Source organism: Pongo abelii, chromosome 3 (genome assembly GCF_028885655.2).
Source record: "Pongo abelii isolate AG06213 chromosome 3, NHGRI_mPonAbe1-v2.0_pri, whole genome shotgun sequence".
Taxonomy (NCBI): Eukaryota; Metazoa; Chordata; class Mammalia; order Primates; family Hominidae; genus Pongo; species Pongo abelii.
The window spans coordinates 177,384,177-177,406,509 of record NC_071988.2 but is presented as its reverse complement, the minus strand read 5'-3'; the positions used below and the strand labels follow the sequence as shown (position 1 = coordinate 177,406,509).

Below are 22,333 nucleotides of genomic sequence, written 5' to 3'. Positions count from 1 at the left end.
TAATTTTCTAGGCTCCAAATTGCTCGTCTCATGACCACTGCTCTAAGGTAACTACTTCCAGCTGGAGAACTCTTAGTATGGAGTTTAAGGAGTTGTTTATGTTTTGTGCAAAGGGCAGTCTCTAAGTAATTTCTCTTTATCCAGTGATTTCTGTAGAATTTATATTCTGAAAATATCAGGTTAGGTAATATTGTACTACTTCTGATCCCTACTGAATCCTTTTTATAGCTGTGTTCTCTGAAAGCAATGTTTTATCAATAGCAGTAGTTTTGAACTTTGAGACTCAGAGTGTTTTGTGAGAAGTTAATGAAAGTTACAAACCTTTTCAGTAGAAAATGCACATTCACACACACATATTTTGACTATAATTTCAAGAGGTCCTGTGTTCCTTGAAGCCCAATATTTGGAGAGCCTGGGTTGCAGGCTTCCCAGGTTCCCAAGAACAGAGTCTCTGCATTGAGATTGTGTGAGAGGAGGCGATGGAGGTGTTCATGATTATTCCACAGCCTTTTGGAGGAAAGATAATTTTTTTGCCTGGAATCCAAACCTAACAATGATTCCCCCTTGAGTAAGCATATGCTCTCTGTGAAACTGTTGCTTGTCTTGTTAAAACCATTGTCTGATCTTTCCTTCTTCCCTTCTTCCTGGCCACTACTACTGCCACTATTATCACCCTGCTTCATTTTACGCAAAGTCTAGAAGCATAAAGGGAGCCCTGGTGTTTATTCACTTCTTGCCTAATGATTTCACTTCAGCAAGACATCAACATATATGTACACATGATTGATTTCCCCGCAGTAACTTACCATTTTCTTCACTATCATCAATATCCATCCAAGCAGAGATATTGCAATGTCCATAGATATTTATCCTATTGGCTCATAAAGAGCTGTAAACACCAACATGTGGAGCTGCAAAGCAGCTCATTTTACCTAAACGATTGCATTAAGGAAGATTGATAGCCACAAAGAAGAGGTGGACATGGGCGGGGCTAGAGAGGGAAGAAACACATGCCATGGTTCTTTAGGCTAAATACTGCGAATGGTATTCATATGTGTCTCTGCAGTAGCAATGGTGATACTTAAGTCGTTGTTCTCCTTCCTTTTGGGACCTGTTTGGGACTGCTATAATAGCTTTCAAACAGTGAATAAAAATATTACAGACCATCAAACTTTCCTCAGAGGACTTCTTTTTTATGTCAAAGAGCTTCAGTGAATGTGTTGTCTTGCTTTTCTGAAGAAAATAGTTTTACGGATGGAATTATATCCTCTTACAATTGTGTCCTGAGTAGAGTACAGCTCTATACATGTATATGTATATATTTCTATCCTCTGGCTTTTAATATCTTCTGACCAACTTTAGGGCAAAGACAGTAGCGAGAATATCGGTAGGGCTAGACCTTGGTAAATTATAAAATAAATGCTTTGAATTCAGTCTTCTTTACTCTCCCTGCTCCAAGATACCTCTTCTAACTAAGCCTTGATACAGTCAAAGTATTAAGATAATTCCCCAAAACACGAACTAAAAGCTAACCAAGCAGTCTGACAAGCTTGATTCCTAGCCATGGGGGCCTCTGAATTTTATTAGACTGTCAGCTCCTTGAGAGCAGAGACCATGTCTTTAAAAAAAAAATCTGTATTTGATCTGTAGTGCCTATAACAGTAATTATCCCAAAGTAAGTGGGCAGTAAATACTTGAATGAATGAAAAAGGATAAAAATTTTATAATTCATTTTAATGTTGTATTTATCTTCAAGTTTATTGACGTGTTTAAGAGTTCTGAAGACCCTAAACAATAATCTCACTGATTGAAAGAGCATAGTCTTGGATACAACCACCCAATAGGCTGGATGCATCATTTTCTGGTCATTGTAGAAATTATACACCTTCAGGCTGGGCGTGGTGGCTCACACCTGTAATCCCAGCATTTTGGGAGGCCGAGGCAGGTGGATCGCTTGAGCTCAGGAGTTCGAGCCCAGCCTGGACAACATGGTGAAACCCCATCTCTACCAAAAATACAAAAAATTAGCCAGGCATGGTGCTGTGTGCCTGTAGTCCCAGCTACTCAGGAGGCTGAGGTAGGAGGATCACTTGAGCCTGGGAGGTGGAGGTGGTAGTGAGCTGGGGTTGAGCCACTACTGCACTCCAGCCTGGGTGACAAAGTAAGACTTTGTCTCCAAAAAAAGGAAAATGAAACTATACACCTTCATTAATATTAAATATAGACATACATAATTATTGATGAAGAAAGACAGAAAGAGAAGCATAAATAACTGGTACTCAAAGCATCTCTATAACTCTATCTTTAGTGAAAACTCTGAGGGAGACTGCCTTATAAAATGGTACATTTGTCATCTGGATAACTGATCCTTCTACAGTGGGGTCCAGATGCAATAGCCTTATACTGAACTCCACTAATGGGAAAAAGTGTTACTGCCCCATTTCAATGTATGAGAAACCCACCAGAGATATCAGAGCTCTGAAGAGAGAATTTCTGTAAAGAACAGAGTGAGCCTCTTGATCACTAAAAATAACCAAGGATATTTATCAAAAAAAATTTTGGGGCCATATAAGTAGTATAAATAATCTCAGAGAAAATGTGTTGGTCTTCATCCTAAGATAATATTGAGTTTCTATGGGTATTTATGTGTTGGCAAAGGAACGTAGGAGGAGTGCCAGTTTTTTTATATACTTGTGCCCACAATAGCACCAAGTGATTTATCAGATGCAGCATAATAATAAGATCACTTGACTACCTGAAGGTGCAGGGATGCTTTTTTTCGGCTATTCAAAATAACTGGTTTTTGAGAACATATGGTGAAACACTGGCAATTTTCCAGTGTACACACTGCACACTCACACATGCACATACATGCCCACAAGACATTGGGATTTTTAATTTTCAAAGTAAACTTATCTTCTGAGTTAAATTATTTGATAGTCAATACCAATAAAACCAAAAGTTTGATTGTCAAATGTGCACATCATTTAGTGTTGCATCCTCAACATTTGCCTAATGGTTACACTCAGTCACATGTGTACAGAGCTTTTACTATGGTCATATAAACACTGGGAGATATATTTCTGAGTTTGTTTCTAGTTATAGCATTAGCTGCATTCTAATTTTTCTCACTTTTCAAATTTATTTTATGATCAATTACAGGACTGTGAGAATTTGCTCCAGGTTAGAAATCCAATTTGTGACCATAAGACAACAAAATTGGTTTGTATAGAAAGAAATCTTCAGCTGAAGTGATTATCCCTATTTTAACTAAATGAGTTTATTTTCAACATACTATTCTAAATGATAAAAATTGCATAATTTTTCAAGAATAATGCATATGCTTTATGTGATATAGCTTCTGCAGAGGATTTATATTTTAGTCTTTATTGTGTCATGGAAGAAAATTAAGAAAGGAAATGGAAAAGTTAAGAGTCAAGGTATCCCAGCACTTTGGGAGGCCAAGGCGGGAAACTCACAAGGTCAGGAGATCGAGACCATCCTGGCTAACACGGTGAAACCCCATCTCTACTAAAAATACAAAAAATTATCCAGGTGTGGTGGCATGCACCTGTACTCCCCCAGCTACTCAAGAGGCTGAAGCAGGAGAATCGCTTGAACCCGGGAGGCAGAGGTTGTAGTGAGCCAAGATTGTACCACTGCATTCCAGCCTGGGTGACAGAGCGAGACTCAGTCTCAAAAAAAAAAAAAAAAAAAAGAGTCAAGGTAAAAGTTGTATAAGTTAATCAAACATGTGAACTCACAGTGACCCCCACAGAGTAGGAGGTTTAACTGGCATCACACTAGCTAAGTCATCACTAGATATTGTCTTACACGACACATACTATGTTGTAGCCCATTTCCACTACGTTCTATCAATAGGAGCAATATTTGCCATTACAGGAGGCTTTGTCCACTGATTCCCCCTATTTTCAGGTTCTACACTTAATCAGACCTACGCTAAAATCCACTTCACCATTATATTCATAGGTGTTAATTTAACCTTTTCTCCACAGCACTTCCTCAGCCTATCGGGTATGCCTCGACGTTACTCCAATTACTTTGATGCGTACGCCACATGAAATATTATCTCATCCATAGGCTCATTTATCTCACTAACAGCAGTTATACTAATAATTGTTATGATCTGAGAAGCCTTTGCTTCAAAATGAAAAGTACAATTGCACAGTCGTCTACTAATTTAGAGTGACTTTACAGCTGTCCACCACCTTACCACCCATTCGAAGAGCCAACCTGTGTGAAAACCTAAATGAGAAAGGAAGGAATCAAAACTCCAGAAACTGGTTTCAAGCCAGTCCCATAACCCCTATGACTCTCTCAATAAGATATTAGTAAAATTATTACATAACTTTGTCAAAGTTAGTTTATAGGTTACATCCTATATGTCTTAATGACTCATGCAGTTCAGTTAGGACTTCAAGACGCTACATCCTCTATTATAGAAGAACTACTCACTTTCCATGACCACACTCCTCTAAATATTTTCCTAAATAGTTCCCTAGTCCTATACATTATTTCCCTAATACTCACAACAAAATTAACTCATACTAGCACCATAGATGCCCGAGAAATCGAAATTGTGTGAACTATTTTACCTGCCATTATCTTAATTTTAATTGCCCTCCCATCCCTATGTATTCTGTAAATAACAGATGAAATTAACAACTCTACTCTTACCATCAAAGCAATTGGCCACCAATAATATTGAAACTATGAATGTACAGACTGAAGAATTAGGCTTCGATTCTTATATAATTCCAACAGCAGACTTAAAGCCAGGAGAACTTCAACTTCTCAAAGTTGATAACCAAACAATTCTCCCAATAGATATCCCCATCCGTATATTAATCTCATCCAAAGACGTCCTGCGCTCATGAACTATCCCCTCATTGGGCCTGAAAACAGATGCAATCCCTGGATGCCTAAATCAAACCACCCTAACTGCTACATGACCAGGCCTTTACTATGGACAGTGCTCAGAAATTTGTGGGTTCAACCACAGTGTTATACCTATTGTCCTAGAATTAACCCCCTGAAAATGCTTCAAAACCTGATCCATGTTCACACTATAATATCACTGTAAAGCTATATAGCATTAACCTTTTAAGTTTAAGACTGAGCGGATCTACACCTCTCTGCAGTGAATGCCTCAACTAGATACTTCCACATGATCCATTGTCATCCTGTCAATAACCATAACTTTATTCTCCATTATTAAGTTAAAATTATTAAATCTCATTATACATTCCCATACCAAAAATAATCCAAATGCAAAAACATAAAGCTCTCTGAGAATTAAAATGAATGAAAATCTACTTACCCCTTTTACTACCCCGACAATTCTAGGCCTACCCACAGTAGTATTAATCATTTTATTTCCCACCATACTATTTCCAACCTCCAGTCATCTAATTAACAACCAATTGATTTCCATTCAACAGTGACTAATTCAACTTGTACTAAAACACATAATAATTACTCATAACATTAAAGGACAAACTTTATCCCTTATACTGACCTCCCTAATTCTCTTCATTGCCTCGACCAATCTCCTCGGGCCTCTACCCCATTAATTTACACAAACTACCCAATTATCAATAAATCTAGGTATAGCAAGCCCCTTATGAGCAGGTGCAGTAATTATAGGCTTCTGCTTTAAGATGAAAACCTCCTTACCTCACTTTTTACCACAAGGCACACCTATACCACTTATCTCTACGCTAGTGATCATTGAAACTATTAGCCTATTCATTCAACCAATAGCATTAGCTGTGCGATTAACAGCCAACATTACAGCTGGACCCTTACTAATGCATTTATATCGGAGGAGCCACACTAGTACTATCAACTATCAGTCTTCCCATAGCTTCAATCGCCTTCTTTATTCTAATCCTACAGAGCATCCTCGAATTCGCTGTAGCCCTTATTCAGGCCTATGTCTTTGCACTACTTGTAAGCCTTTACCTATATGACAACACATAATGTCCCACCAAACACATGCCTACCACATAGTCAAACCCTGCCCCTGACCACTAACAGGAGCTTTCCCAGCTCTCCTAATAACATCTGGCCTGGCCACGTGACTTCACTTTAACTCTATCACCCTTTTAACCCTAGGCCTACTAACCAACACACTAACTACAGATACCAGTGATGACGTGACATTATCCGAGAAAGTACATTTCAAGGCCCCCACACATCAATCATCCAAAAAGGCCTCCGATATAGAGTAATTCTATTCATTATCTCAGAAGTATTCTTTTTTGCTGGTTTCTTCTGGGCATTCTACCACTCTAGCCTAGCCCCAACTCCAGAGTTAGGGGGACATTGACACCCAACAGGCATTTTTCCCCTCAACCCCTTAGAAGTCCCTCTCCTGAATACATCTGTATTACTTGCATCAGGAGTTTCAACTACTTGGGCTCACCACAGACTGATAGAAAGTAGTAGAAAACAGATACTTCAAGCACTATCCATCACAATTACCTTAGGAATTTACTTGACCCTTCTACAAGTCTCAGAATATTTTGAGGCCCCATTTACTATCTCTGGTGGAATCTACAGCTCAACATCCTTCATAGCCACAGGCATTCATGGACTTCACATTATTATTGGATCAACATTTCTCACTATCTGCCTCCTCCGCCAATTAAAATTCCACTTTACATCCAACCACCACTTTGGCTTTGAAGCTGCCACCTGATATGGACACTTCATAGATGTAGTATGACTATTCTTATACGTCTCTATCTACTGATGAGGATCCTACTCTTTTAGTATAAGCAGTACCATTGACTTCTAATCAACCAGTTTCGATATTATCTGGAAGAGAGTAATCAACTTGACATTAGCCCTAGTAACCGACACCTTACTGGCCCTATTACTACTAATAAAAGCATTTTGGCTTCCACAACTTAATATTTTTACAGAAAAATCCAACCTCTAGGAATGTGGATTTCAACCAATAACCTCTGCCCGCCTCCCCTTTTCCATAATATTCTTCCTACGAGCCATCACATTCCTCCTCTTCGACTTAGAGATTGCTGTACTACTAGCCCTGCCATGAGCCCTTCAAACAACCAACATGACACTAATAATCAGCGCAGCCCTTGTATTAGTTACCATTTCAATCTTAGGCTTGACCTATGAATGAGCCCCAAAAGTGTTAGACTGAGTTGAATTGGTAAATAGTTTAAGTCAAAATAAATGATTTTGACTCATTAAATTACGATAGACCATATTTACCAAATGACCTCTATTAATATCATTATTATATTAGCATATACCATATCACCACTAGGAGTATTAGTCTATCAATCCCACCTAATATCATCCCTATTATGCCTAGAAGGTATCAATCCATATATATCATAAATACTCTTATACTTTAAATATACATTTCACCCTAGCATCCGTAATATCCATTATCCTCCTAGTATTTGCTGCCTGAGAAGCTGCAGTGGGCCTTGCCTTACCAGTTTCAATCTCCAGTACATATGGCCTAGATTACATATAAAATCTAAGTTTACTTCAATGCTAAAAATTATTACTCCAACAATTATACTGTTACCAATATGATTCTCTAAAAATTCTATAATCTGAATCAACATGGTTATCCACAGCCTACTGATCAGCCTCATCAGCCCACTATTTTTTAACCAATTGAACAATAACTCATCCAACTTCTCATTAATCTTTTCTGACCTGCTGACATCACCCTTTCTAATCTTAACAGCCTGACTACTGCCTCTTATAATTCTAGCAAGCCAATACCACTTGTCCAATGAATCACCCCCATGAAAAAATTCTATATTTCTATATTGATTTCTCTACAGTCTTTTTAATCATAGCATTCACCACCTCAGACTAATCATATTTTATATCCTCTTTGAAGCCACACTAGTTCCTACCCTAATTATCATGATGCACTGAGGCAACCAACCAGAACGCCTCAATGCAAGATCACACTTCTTATTTTACACACTAGTAGGATCCCTTCCTTTATTTGTAACACTTGTTTATACTCAAAATACCTCAGGTTCACTAAATATGCTAGTAATAATATTTACTATCCAAGAGCTATTAACCTCCTGATCCAATAATCTTATATCACTACCATGTATCATGGGCTTCATAGTAAAAATATCTCTATATGGACTTCACCTATGACTCTCCAGAGCCCATGTAGAAGCCCCTATTGCCAACTCAATAGTACTTGCAGCAGTACTCCTAAAGCTAGGCGGTTACCGTATAATATGGCTTACTCTTAACCTCAACCCCCTAACAGAACATATAGCCTAACCTTTCCTCATGTTGTCCCTATGAGGAATAGTTATGACAAACTCTATTTGTCTATGACAAACCGATCTAAAATCACTTATTGCCTACTCCTCCATAAGCCACATAACACTTGTTATTATGGCTATCCTCATTCAGACCCCTTGAAGCTTTATAGATGCGATCATCCTTATAATTGCTCATGGACTCACTTCATCCTTACTCTTCTGTCTAGCAAATTCAAACTACGAGCAAGTCCATAGCCGAACCATATTGCTTACCCGAGGCCTTCAAACACTGCTCCCACTAATAGCCTCTTGATGACTTCTAGAAAATCTTCCTAGCCTTGCTTTACCCCCTACCATTAATCTAGTAGAAGAATTCTTTGTGACTATGGCCTTATTCTCCTGATCAAATATCACTAATATGCTTATAGGACTTAATATACTAATTACAGCCCTTTACTCCCTGTATATGCTAATCACAATACAACGAGGGACACTTGCATATTATATTAACAGTATTAAACCTTCCTTTACATGAGAAACCACATTAATACTTATACATCTTGCACCTATCTTCCTATTAGCCTTAAATCCTAAAATTATTATGTGGTTTGCATGCTGTAGCTATAGTTTAACCAAAACATTAGATTGTGGATCTAACAATAGAAGCCTGCAACTTCTTACCTACCAAGAAAGTATGCAAGAACTGCTAACTCATGCCCCCCATGTTTAACAACATGGCTTTCTCAACTTTTAAAGGATTGGAGTTATCCGTTGGTCTTAGGAACCAAAAACATTGATGTAACTCCAAATAAAAGTAACAAACATGTATCTTCCACGTCTATAACAGCCCTAATCCCCTTAATTCCTACTGATTACTGTTACCTTAGCCAACTCCTGAAAAATAGGCTCATACCCAAATTATGTAAAAACATCTATCGCATATGCCTTCATCAGCCTCATCCCAACAGCAATGTTTATATGCACAGACCAAGTAGTCATTATCTCAAACTGACATTGAATGATGATCCAGACTCTCAAACTCTCACTAAGCTTCAAACTAGACTACTTCTCCACAAAATTTATCCCAGTAGCACTATTCATTTCCTGATCTATTGTAGAATTCTCAATATGATATATAAATTCAGACCCTAACATTAATCAATTTTTCAAATACTTATTTTCTTCATCACAATATTAATTCTGGTTACTGCCAACAACCTCTTTCAGCTCTTTATCAGATGGGAAGTTGTAGGAATCATGTCTTTCTTACTAATCAGCTGATGGTATGGCAGAGCAGATGCTAGTACAACAGCCCTCCAAGCAGTCCTGTACAACCGCATTGGCGATATTGGCTTTATTTTAGCTATAGCATGGTTCCTGTCCTCCAACACATGAGAATTTTAACAAACATTTATTCTAGACCATACCCCCATCTCCTTCCATTAATTAGCCTTCTCTTAGCAGCAGCAGAAAAGTCAGCTCAATTCGGCCTCCATCCCTGACTTCCATCTGCCATAGGAGGTCCAGCCCCAGTCTCAGCCCTACTCCACTCCAGCACTATAGTTGCAGCAGGAGTTTTCCTGCTCATCCGCTTCTACCCTTTAATAGAAAATAACCTATCAATCCAAACCTTTACATTATGTCTGGGGGCTATTACTACCTTATTCACAGTAATCTGTGCTCTAACACAAAATGATATCCAAAAAATCATAGCATTCTTCACCTCAAGCCAGCTAGGCCTTATAATAGTCACAATTGGCATTAATCAGCCACACCTAGCATTCCTTCACATCTGTACCCATGCCTTTGTTAAAGCTATATTATTTATATGTTCAGGGTTCATCATCCATAGCCTCAATGATGAACAAGACATCCGAAAAATAGGAGGGCAATTCAAGACTTTACCCCTCACTTCCTCATCCTTTATTATTGGCAGCCTTGCACTTACAGGCATGCCTTTCCTCACAAGCTTTTACTCTAAGGCCTCATCATTGAAACCGCAAACACGTTCATACACCAACACCTGAGCCCTTTCTATTACTCTTATTGCCACTTCCTTGACAGCTGTCCATGATACCCATATTATTTTCTTCGTTCTTATAGGACAACCTTGATTCACGACTCTGGCTGCTATTAATGAAAATAACCCCTTCCTAATTAAGTCAATTAAGCGCCTAACAATTGGCAGCATATTCGCTGTGTTCCTCATCACCAACAGTATTATTCCTGCTTCATCCCCCCAAACAACCATACCACTCCACCTGAAGCTCACAGCCCTAGGCGTGACCATCTTAGGCTTCTCACTAGCAATGGAGCTTAATCTTGAGACTAATAATCTTAAACCAAAATACCCATTACAGACATTCAACTTCTCCAACATATTAGGATTTTATTCATCCACAATTCACCATACAACCCCCCACTCAGGCCTATCCACAAGCAAAAATCTGGCTTCACTTCTACTAGACCTAATTTGACTAGAAAAATCTATACCGAAGACCATTACACAACCCAAATTTCAGCCTCCATTACCATATCTACTCAGAACGGCCTAATTCAACTCTACTTTCTATTTTTATCCCATCCCTTGTAACTCTACTCCTAATTATCCAATCTATTATCCTGAGTAATTTCAATCACAACATAAATACCAACAAATAATGATCAACCAGTAACTACCACTAATCAGCATCCGTAACTGTACAAGGCAGCCACACACACAGAATCTTCACGCAACAACCCTGCCCCCTCACCCTCAAAAATCGTCCAGCTCTTCATGCTATTAAAATCAATCATGATCCTCACTGCATCATGCTCAACTATTCACAGAACCAGCATCAACTCCATTATTAGTCCTAATAATAAGGCTTCTCAGATGTCAATACTTGACCCTCATGTTTCAGGATACTCCTCAGTAGCCATCGCCGTGGTATAGCCATAAACAATCATCATACCACACAAATAAACTAAAAAATCATCAACCCCATGAAAGCACCACCAAAATTCAACAAATTCAACCCACAGCACCACTAATAATTAGCCCTAGACCTCCGTAAATAGGAGAAGGTTTCGAAGAGAAACCTACAAATCCTATAACCAAAGTGACACTTAATAAAAATATAGTATATGCCATTATTCCCACATGGACTATAACCATGACTAACGACATGAAAAATCATTGTGGTATTTCAACTATAAGAAGGCTAATGGCCAATATCTGCAAAACATACCCGCTAATAAAAGTTATTAATTATTCATTGATCTTCCCACATCATCTAACCTTTCTATATGATGAAACTTTGGCTCACTTTTTGGTGCCTGCCTTCCCCTCCAAATCATTACAGTACTGCTTTTGGCCATGCACTACACATCAGACACCTTCTCTTCAGTCGCTCATATCAGCCGAGACGTAAACTTTGGCTGAATGGTTCGCTATATTCATGTTAATGGAGGTTCAATATTTTTTATCTGCCTCTTCTTACATGTTGGCTGAGGTTTATACTATGGATCATTTACATTTCTAGAAATCTGAAATACTGGCATCATCCTCCTACTCGAAACAATGGCAACAGCACTCATAGGCTACGTGCTCCCATGAGGCCAGATATCATTCTGAGGCGCTACAGTAATTACAAATCTACTATCAGCATCCAGTATATTGGAACTGACCTTGAGCAATAAATCTGAGGTAGGTTCTCAGTCGACAAAGCCACCCTTACATGATTATTCGCTTTCCATTTCATCTTACCTTCATCATTACAGCCCTAGCAGCTGTTCACCTTTTATTCCTACATGAAACAGGATCTAATAACCCTTCAGGGTTTTCGTCAGACCCCGACAACATTACCTTCCACCCCTACCATACTACCAAAGATATTTTAGGTTTAATTTTTCTCCTCCTCCTCCTAATAATTCTAGTACTATTTTCACCTGACCTCCTGGGCGACCCAGATAACTATGCATTAGCCAACCCCCTCAACTCCCCATCCCACATTAAGCCAGAGTGGTACTTTTTGTTTGCCTATGCAAGCAAAAGTGTTTATCCAGATAACAGAATATTATTCAGAGCTAAAAGAAATAAGCTACAAAAGGCTATTAAAAGACGTGGAGGAATCTTAAATGCATACTACTAAGCGAAAGAAACCAATCTGAAAAGGCTACCTACTGTATGATTTCAACTATATGACATTCTGGAAAAGACAAAATCATGGCGACAGTAAAAAGATCAGAGGTTGCCAGGGGTTAGGGAGGAGAGAGGGATGATGAGACAGATCACAAAGGATTTTTAGGACAATGAAACTGTTCTGGATGATACTGTAATGGTGAATAGATGTAATTATAAACCCATAGAATGTACAACACTAACAGTGAACCCCAATGTAAACTGACTTTGGGTGATAATGATGTGTCCATGTAGGATCATAAGTTGAACAAATGTGTCACTCTGATGTCAGATGTTGATAATGGGGAGGTTATGCATGTCTGAAGACAGGGAATATATGGAATATTTATGTATCTTCCACTCAGTTTTGCTGTGAACCTAAAATTGCACTAAAAAATAAAGTATATTTAAAAACATTATTGCAGACCTCAAAGACTTCTGTTTATGTAGGATATATCCATAATGTCAAATATAAAACTACATGAAGCTAGAAAAATGGTAAAAGTTTATTGTTCATACAAAAGAACAATTCAAAAACCAGGAGAACTCAGCCCAAGGTGGTAAGAATCCCTACTCAGAGCAGTTATAACATAGTTTTTAAAACATAAAGGAGGAAGTATGTGACCTTTTCTGTGACTGGCTGTTACACATCATCATTTTGTTAAGGCAGCCGGGGCTGTTTAAGCTAATTATCTATAGCTGATTGTCTAATTTCACTGATGCATGTTGACAAGGATATAAAGCTTATGTTTATGACTTTGTGTTTTGTTGAGCTAATGTTGGTGGGGAATCAAAATGACTGAAGTTTTGGCTATGTGGTAACAAGTGGTTGGCTTTGGGCTATATCTACACTGTGACCTCCATTTTTGTTTTTTATTAATGACATATAGAGTGTTAGAAATTAAAACTGAGAATTTTTGAATATTTATTAATTTGTTTTAAAACAATAATAACAAACCTATTTGATTAATATAAATACCATATTTTAGGAAAAGTAACTACATGTTTCCAAGCAAATAATACCTGAGAAGAGTAGCACTGTTTTATATTTCATAACTGTCCTGCTTAATAGATAATGGCTGGATTTTCATATCTACTTCTACATTCAATCTGTTTTGATGTATTATTTTTGTTGAAGTACATAATGAAAATTTGACCTCTCACGTATATAGTTGAAAAGGGGAGGAGTATTTTATGGTCCTTTCAGACAACTGTGGATATTATTTTTGATACTACACCAAAAATCAATAAATTATGTTTCATTAAAAGTTAGCTACTATATGGAACCTGAAACCTTATCAATAACTTTTTGTATTCTGATACATGAAAATTCATTGTCATATCTTGAACTTTCAAAAAATCTTTTCCCATGCTTTGTTTTGTAATACCATACACTGATTATTTGAAAAATATTGGTTTGCTAAATTATAAAGATCTTCCAAATTCAATACACAATATCAGAAAATCACAGTCACTAATAACATCATTAATCAGAAAAATTAGCTATGGATTTCCCATAACCTTCAGCAGCCTTCTCCTCACATCTGAGTAATCAGAATTGGGGAACAAGGTCACTCCTTACTGCACAAAAGTAAGGTGAAGATGGGTAAGGGATGATGGAACTGGATCTACCGCAATATGTTATATATATTCATACAATGTTGTTGTGTCATTCATATATATATGAATGGCCATAGTATATTTAAGAAACAAAGCAAAGATATTTGCATTTGGAAAGTGACTGGAGAAGGAAGCATGCCAGACTTTAGTGCTGTTTTTCTTAAGTTATTAGGGCTATGGATAATTTCTTTCATTTCATTTTAGTTTTTTTTCTATATTCTCGATTTGATCTTCTTGAGGACCCCTTTGAATAGCAAAGCTGAAAAGGTGCATGTTCTACATTTGATGATAAATGTTCCACTTGATGCTATCAAGTAAAATTGAAAACTGTATGAACTCTGTGTACACACGAGTCATTGTTCTTATGTGTAGTTTTGGTAAATTAAACATAGGTTTAGCCTGTTTTTATCAAAGTATCATATGACATTTTGCACACTTTTGTGTCCACTACATGTATTATGTAATGATCTAATAGATGTTGCTAATAAAGGCAAGGAGAAAACCAACTGGCTCTGTTTTTCAAGTATAAATTATATCTGTGTAAATTATATAAATATAATATAAATTATATTTGAAATACACTGTGCCTCTGAAATATCAGAAGTCTCTCTGTCATATTTCTTCATCTCTTCCTTTAATTCATACATTATTAGGCCAACATTAACAATCTTGGAATACATATTCTAACATTAGATCAAGACTATCATGTTAAAAGAAAATCTGTTTTTCAGTTTGTGGCATGAATATAAGTATATCCTGTTGGTTAAAAATATGTTTATGGTAAAATCATCCCAATAATCCATTTTCTGTTTCTGTTCCTGCCACTAGAAATGCTAGGGACTAGAGCTAAACATGATGTGTGTGTTGTAATCACTGTTCCCATTTCACTGGTCTTTGAGCTCTACATAGCAGGAAATCTCATCGTGGGGGAGGATTGAGCCCTTTTTGGTAAAAGACAGTGATACCTTGGGATGTGGCAGCTCTACAAATCTACATTGCTAACACCAGTCAACTGTTCTTGTGACATACTATGATTAATGAAATAAGTATTTAAATACTTATAATGAGCTTATTTTCCTAAGAGGGAAGGGACTAATGGCTGATAATTTAATTTTGGTCTCCTATTTGGTCCTCCTCCAGGTTCTAACTTCTAATCAATTCCTATAATAATACTTTTTGAAAAATAGAAAAAACACCCAATTAGCTCCATTTTTAATTAAAATTTTAATTTTTAGATAATTGTAGATTCACATGCAATTGGAAGAAATAATACAGATATATCTCATGGGCTATTCACCCGATATCCACCAATGGAAAAACTATAACAATGCCAAAAAAATCAAACACCACAAAATCACAAGTAACATGCTGATACTGATATAAGCAAGATACTGAATAGTTTCATTACCACAAGGATCCCTCATGTTGCACTTTTATGGCTGCACACATTTTTCTCTTATCTTCACCTTCTCCTTAACACCTGGCAGCTACTAATTTGTTCTACATTTCTGCAGTTTTGTCATTTCAGGAATAATATATAAATGGAATTACAAGATACAACCTTTTGGGATTGCTTTTTTCACTCAGCACAAATCTCTGAATAGTCATCTAGGTTGTTGCGTTAACAATTTTTTTAAATTACTGAGTAATTTCCCAAGAAATGGAAGTACCACAGTTTGCTTAACCATTCACTTTTTGAAGGACATCTGGATAGTTTCCAGTTACTGGCTATTATAATTAAAACTACTACACGTATTTTTGGGTAACCTTTTGGGTGGATATAAGTTTCATTTCTATGGGATAAATGCCTAGGTCTCCAGGTTCCTTATTTGGCCTCTGTTGACTCTCAAGTTGTAGCAGGGAGTCCGTCTCCAACTGCTAGGCAGGGTTGGGAGTTCCAGCTCCACTCTAGGTGTCTGCTGGTAACTCACTGACTGGGATGGATATGAGTGCTTTGTCATGGCTCCCTAAATGGCCTCTACTAATAATACCACCACAACTACCAACACTACTAAAGTCATGTGGACTCTGCTAACAGTAAGGTGGACTCCTTACCACCCAGTGAGAATGAAACTACCAACTCCTTACTCAGCTTTCCCAGACATTACCCTGGAAGGAAGGGTGAGTGCCTTGTCACAGTCAGGCATGAGTGGAAAGCTTGGCTTCCCCACTTGGCTTTTGCCCTGGGTGGGGTAGAGCCACAGATTTTTCGTTATTGTTGTTTTGGCTGGCTGGAGTAGAGCTGTTATTGTTTAAAAGTTTCCTGTCTTGCTAGTCTTCTCAAGACTGTCTTGGATTTTTGGCTAGAGAGAACAGGCTTTTGTTGGAGATTTGTTTATTGTTTTGTCAGTGTCCATTGGTACTTCTAGGTTGACAGCTTCTTTAGCTCCAAATCTGGGGGATATATGAGGAGACAAAAAAAAAAAAAAAATAATGGAACTCATTACCATGCTGTTCCTTGGGTCTTCAGGTCCCTAGCTTGTCTGCCTCCTTCTCTCCACCTTTTAAGGTCTTATGTTTGACCTATATATAAATATTTCAGGTCTTTAGTTTTACTTAATGGGCGGAATCAGGAAAAATATGTCTACTCCATTTTTCTGGAAGCAGAAGTCCAACTCCACATTTCTTTAAGGAGTAAAGCTTACCCTGCTCTGTCTGGCATTCAAGTGTGTCCCAATTTACATATTATATCTTCTCATTGGTATACAGAAGGGGAGTCTTTTACTTATCTTAAAAATAATTAATAATTCTGACATTTAGATCTTTTTTTCTTTTTTTGAGCTTTGCACATGAAATGGTTTTGCTGCTCCTCTTCTCTGTACTGAAACAAGCTATACTGGTGCGTCAAAGCCAATACAAACACTTGCTCCAAGCAGCCTCCCCCAGCTAAAGCAGCCCACATTGATTTCTCACTATTCTTATAGCACTTGCTCTCTGAACTACTCATTTTGTCCTTTATTCCATGCACTGCTATCTAGAGATTTTGTGTTATTTGGTGACATTTGTTATTTAATGACGTTCCCATTACTTCGTTGACCTCTAAGATGTTCTCTATACAAAACATAAAGAATTTTATTTCATAATATTCTGTGTCACTCATTTTTGTACCAAAAATATTTTCTTCAATCCGTGTTCACATTCATATAAAAAGTTGCAGTAGTTTCTGAACTACATTCCAAATAGACTTTTAAATATATAGAAGCTTCCTAAAAAATAATCTGGAATTATCAGGATAGTGTTAGTCTAGTTCACAAAATGTCCTAGCATCTGAAGGCTTAAAAAATTACTACTAGTTAATATTTGCATTTTATAGATGAGAATTTGAAGCTTTAGATAAAGTCAGTTTGAAAGGAAAAGGGCCAGGTATTGACACTCAGCTGTAAGCTGTACTGACCATGTAATACCACCTTAACCAGATCAATAGCTAGTGTTTGAAACATGTGATCAAAATTTCTTTCTATAGCATAGTGTTAGCTTCTGTATAAATACAATTATTAGTAACAATTTTGAAATTAATAAGATGCTTCTTAGAGCACATTTACTGCTTTGGGTATCTGATTATTTATTATTTATTATTTAAAATATCATATTCTTGCCCATCTTTTATAATTTTGAGCATTCTTCCAGGTTGTGGTAATAAAAACACTTCAAGATTACTTACTTTCATCTAGTAGAAAATGCATACAAGTTAAAATGGAAACCAGGTTAACGTACAAAGCAGAATCTGTTAATGAGAGTTTTAAAAAGGAAAGAAGAATCAACTTGAGGTACAAAATGTGTGTGTGTGTTTTTTTTACTTCAACTGTGAATATGGCTCTCAAGCTTAATTTATGCTATTCTTAAACATCAGCTACTTTCCTGGAAAGTGAGGTATAAAGCAAACACAGATCAAATCATATTTACTATTAAAAATTAAAATTTTCAGAGGTTTATCTCAGGAAAAAGCTCCCAAGTTATAAAAAGTGTTTGCAAATAAATACATTTTTGGACATCTATAATATACTGTTTAGGTTTGCAGGAGATCAAAAAGAAAAATTTAGAACATACTTAAAATGGCAATAAGGATTATTTATACTTCTATAGTACTTTACAATTAACAAAGTTCATCTATGTACATTTTTTGAGTTAATTTGATTCTCAAAGAGTCTGCAAATTAAGCTTTACAGTTTTCATTTTAAGAATTTTAGCATTCACTTTGAAAATCACTTTCTTTGCTACTCAGCAAATTTTCTGTGCATTCTAATTCCCCATGTAATTTGAGATAACTTCATCATCATATGCTCCATCAATCCTTATGATATTTGCACATTCATTTTAAGCAAACATATTAAAAGATATTACACAATTAATTTCCATTTCACAGAGTGTTTTTCGTTGGTTCAATAGTACGTGGATGATTAAGCAACCACAGTGCTGCTATTGTTCCAGGTATTTACCTGACCTCAATTACTGAAAGAGGGTAAGATGCCCTGAATCTTCCTGTTTTGTGGTGCTACACTGTGAACAATTTCTTTAGATTCTGAAGTCTAGAATGTATAATTTCCGTTTAGTCAATTATTAGTCCACATTGTTTATGCGAGTTCAATGAATTCATTTACGCTAGATAAATACAGTGGTAGATTAAGATTTTAAATCTTATTCTATATATATTTTTCAGAAGTTTTTTTCATGCTTCAGCAAAATATTTATATTCCCAAAACAGGCATATCTGTACAAACTATATGCCTTGACCACAAAAATCTTTAACTGAATTTAGTTGTTGCAGAGCCTATGCAGAGTCTCACCCCCAAATCCATCTTCGCCTCTCCTTCCTGAGCATCCTGCTAGGTAACATTTCCCTTCTTCACTTGCATTTGGTTACGGCCATATGACTGACTCAGTGGAATGTGAACAGAAGTCAAGTGCATCTGTCCTCAGCTGGCCCATAAAATCTTCCCCTGCATGCGTTTCTTCTTCTGATTGCCCAGAATGCCGATGACCCACACTTACCTTGGAAGCCTTATTAAGAATGACAGAATGTTCATTATCCTGAGTCTTGAATGACTGTGTGAAGAAGGGCTGCCCCACCAGCCCGTTCACCGATACTACTGCAATATGTGAGCAAGAAAACATTTTCATTGTGTTTACACTCTCCCACATTTTTGCATTTACTTCTTACAGTCCGAGAAGAACCCAAATTTTGTCAATCTTATACAATTTGGGAGATCCTCTTTATGGAAAATAATATAAATTACAAACACTAAATTCACAAAAGTGAATTTACTTTAGAATGAGATTTTTAAAATCTCAATAAATTATAGAAACCTTAGAAATGTAAGTTCTTTTCTTCTGATATCTCTATTGGCAATTAGCACGATTTCTTAGGCAAAAATGCTTGTTGGTTGCTTGACTTACTCTTCCCACCTAAAACTCCTTAAAACTTCCAGCATCTCCCAGCTCTCACAGAGGCCTTGGCAAGGAAAGGACCCTGGAGCTTAACCTTCAATAGCTTCACAGTGAATCTGTCTTTGGTTGCATCAATTAGTTTATCCTAATATGAAAATACAAATCAGGTCTCATAGGTAGGCAGAATGAGCAGAGAGCACAAAACTTAGTGGTTGCACAGCTAGCAATACTCTCTTGAGGTAAAGGGAGAAAATAGTTGTATTTATTTAAGCTTTACCTTCCATCGACAAAGCAATTTTGCAAATCTTTCTCAAGTTTTTAGCAATGGGAGTTGCTCATATATGTGGCTTACTCAGAAGGCAATGCCTCTACTCCATAATCTATAGGACTTGCCCTTTCAATACTTTTAACTTCAAGACAATCAAATTTTAAACCTTTTCCTCGAAATGGAGGAAATTAAGTTGATCTGTTTTCAAACTTGTACTAGAACACATTGTAGGGTCTCTGAAAATGATACTCCAAAATGGTGGCCTTAGAAGCAGCTCTCTCTGACCTTGTGCTACCCTCACGGCTCTGGCCTCTCATTCTCCCCCAGGCCCACCATGAAACCTAGAATCGTGCTTTCCAAGGTGGGTCATAGAAATCAGAGCTCCTTTTCCCCTGGAGCCAGCCATTAAAACCTGAAAATATTATTCTAACCACGACCCACCATTCTGTATATAAATGGGCCACAAAGAAATTAACTGACCTACCTTTTTTAATTGTAGCTCATAACACCCTCATTCCATAGAGGGTCCTGCCACACACCAAGGAGGAAGGAATGCTGCACAGTGAGGCCAAGAGGAGTCTAGACAGACAGGTCTTGCTGAGTTTCCCAACTCTATTGGCAGTAGATCATTCTCTTTTTGCCCAATCATATTTGTACATGGCTGTCCATATTTTGTTGACCCTAAGCATTAAAATGTACAAGTCCTCTGTATCTTTGGATCTTAATTCTGAAAGCTCCTGTGTTATGTAAAACTATGATCAATTAAATTTGTATGCCTTTTCTGTTATTAATTTGACTCTTGTCAGTGACTTTTAGCACATCTTCAGAAGTTGAAGGTAAAGCTTTCCTTCGGCTCCTACGACATCATAGAAGGCACTTAAAAATATGCATATAGGGTAAAAATGTCCATTGCCTGCAAGCCCTTTCACATTTCCTAGTCTTACATATTTTTTAAAAATATTAGTAAATGCCAACCTAACCTTTAGTGAGATTAACTGATGGTATAAAAATCTTTGTATTATAAGGAGTCATTTTCCTCTTAAATTTTTCATGTGATAAATCTACACATTTTTAAAAGCAATTTTAGGAGTCTAAAATAACACAGCATCAACCCAAATTATGCGATCTAAAATATCTATATTATGATAATAGTCCAATAATGCCTCATATTGTTTGAATATCCGTGGGGTATATCACAAGGAGTTAGATCTTTCTGTGCTGGGCGAGCCTTGTCTACCGCAGTTCAGGATCCTGGTCTCCTCTGGCTGGGCTCCTTTTCCTCAGGGTCTGCAGATGCCCTCACAGCTAATACTCATACACTTAAGAACCTTTAAGGGCTCTGAAAAGCTCTACACTCACTCTAAAATCTAAGAGGAGAAAGACAACCATCCTCTCAACAAATGTCAGGAATCCATATCTTTCTTCTTCTTGCCTCCCCAGTGAGACCTGAGAACAAGGACACAAATCTCCCAATTAAGGCATTTCCTCTGAATCCAGTACTCTCTGCTCTCAGTCCTAAACTCTGTGTCCTCAGGGCCGTCTTTCTATTTACCATATGCCAGAAAAAGAGCACAAAGAGGGAATGATAAAATGACAAACTGTGTTTTCCTTTAGAGACCTTTTCCCTAGAAATGGTTCATTAACCAAACAGAGAAACCAATCCACAAAAACCATCCTGAGGTTTTGAATGTTTAACATCCTCGGCGCAGCATTGGGCCACACTGCCCCCTGGAGGTGGTTTGTGGGCATTGTGCAGACTCTGTGTCACTGAAATAAAAGACACAATGTGTTTCGGATATGCGGAAACTTTTCCTGAGTCACATCCTTTGATTTGGAAGATTTGTTTTCTTGTTCTCAAGTTTTTTTTTTTTTTTTTTGGAGTGACAGAAGGAGAAAACATAGGAATTCCTGATATTAATTGAGGGAATGAGAGGCTTTCCCCTAGAATTCAGAGTAAGCATAGAGCTCCGGCTGACACAGATATCTTACGGAATAGAACGGGAACACTGTTAAAACTGGAACGTAGATATGTTTTGATTAGGGGTCACTTGTTGTAATAAGGTGCCTGAAAGGTTTTTCATAATGCTGGCACATAAATGCCTAGAATATATTAAAAGGAGGAAGGGAGAGAGGGAGGGAGGGAGGAAGAGAAAATCACAGTACAAAGGGCCAGTCTGAGATGCAAGGTACGGATATTTTGGGTGTTATTTGTTTCAGGTTCAAAGTTAGACAACACCTACCCATCCTAACCAACACCCTATCCAGCCTGCTCCCTCACTTTTATTGATACGTGTCCCGCCTCAGCATCTTTTACCCCGGTTTCCCAGATCTGGATGGTACGGGAAGGAGATAAATGACAAAGGAAAGAACTGTGTCCAATGGCTCCGAGCTGGGAAAAGAATCTGAGAGCTGGTGGGAGAAAAGCAGAAAGAGTTATTCCATAAGAGAGAAAATTCCTGGAGGGACTCAATCTAAAGAAGGCAGCAAATGGGTGAGGAGCAAATAGGTGGTGAGGATCAGCCGTGTAGAGGTGTCAGCCCAGAACCATAGCAAAAGCCATGGCTGCTGCAGCAGAGGAAGGGCAAAGCTGCA

The 22,333-nt window shown here is 37.5% G+C and overlaps 2 pseudogenes; both read left to right on the top strand.

The window, feature by feature from the left end:
• Positions 1-5,321: 5,321 nt before the first annotated feature.
• LOC129059115 (ATP synthase subunit a-like) lies at positions 5,322-6,003 on the top strand (annotated as a pseudogene).
• A 966-nt stretch (positions 6,004-6,969) lies between these two features.
• LOC112133010 (NADH-ubiquinone oxidoreductase chain 5-like) lies at positions 6,970-10,899 on the top strand (annotated as a pseudogene).
• Positions 10,900-22,333: the final 11,434 nt, after the last annotated feature.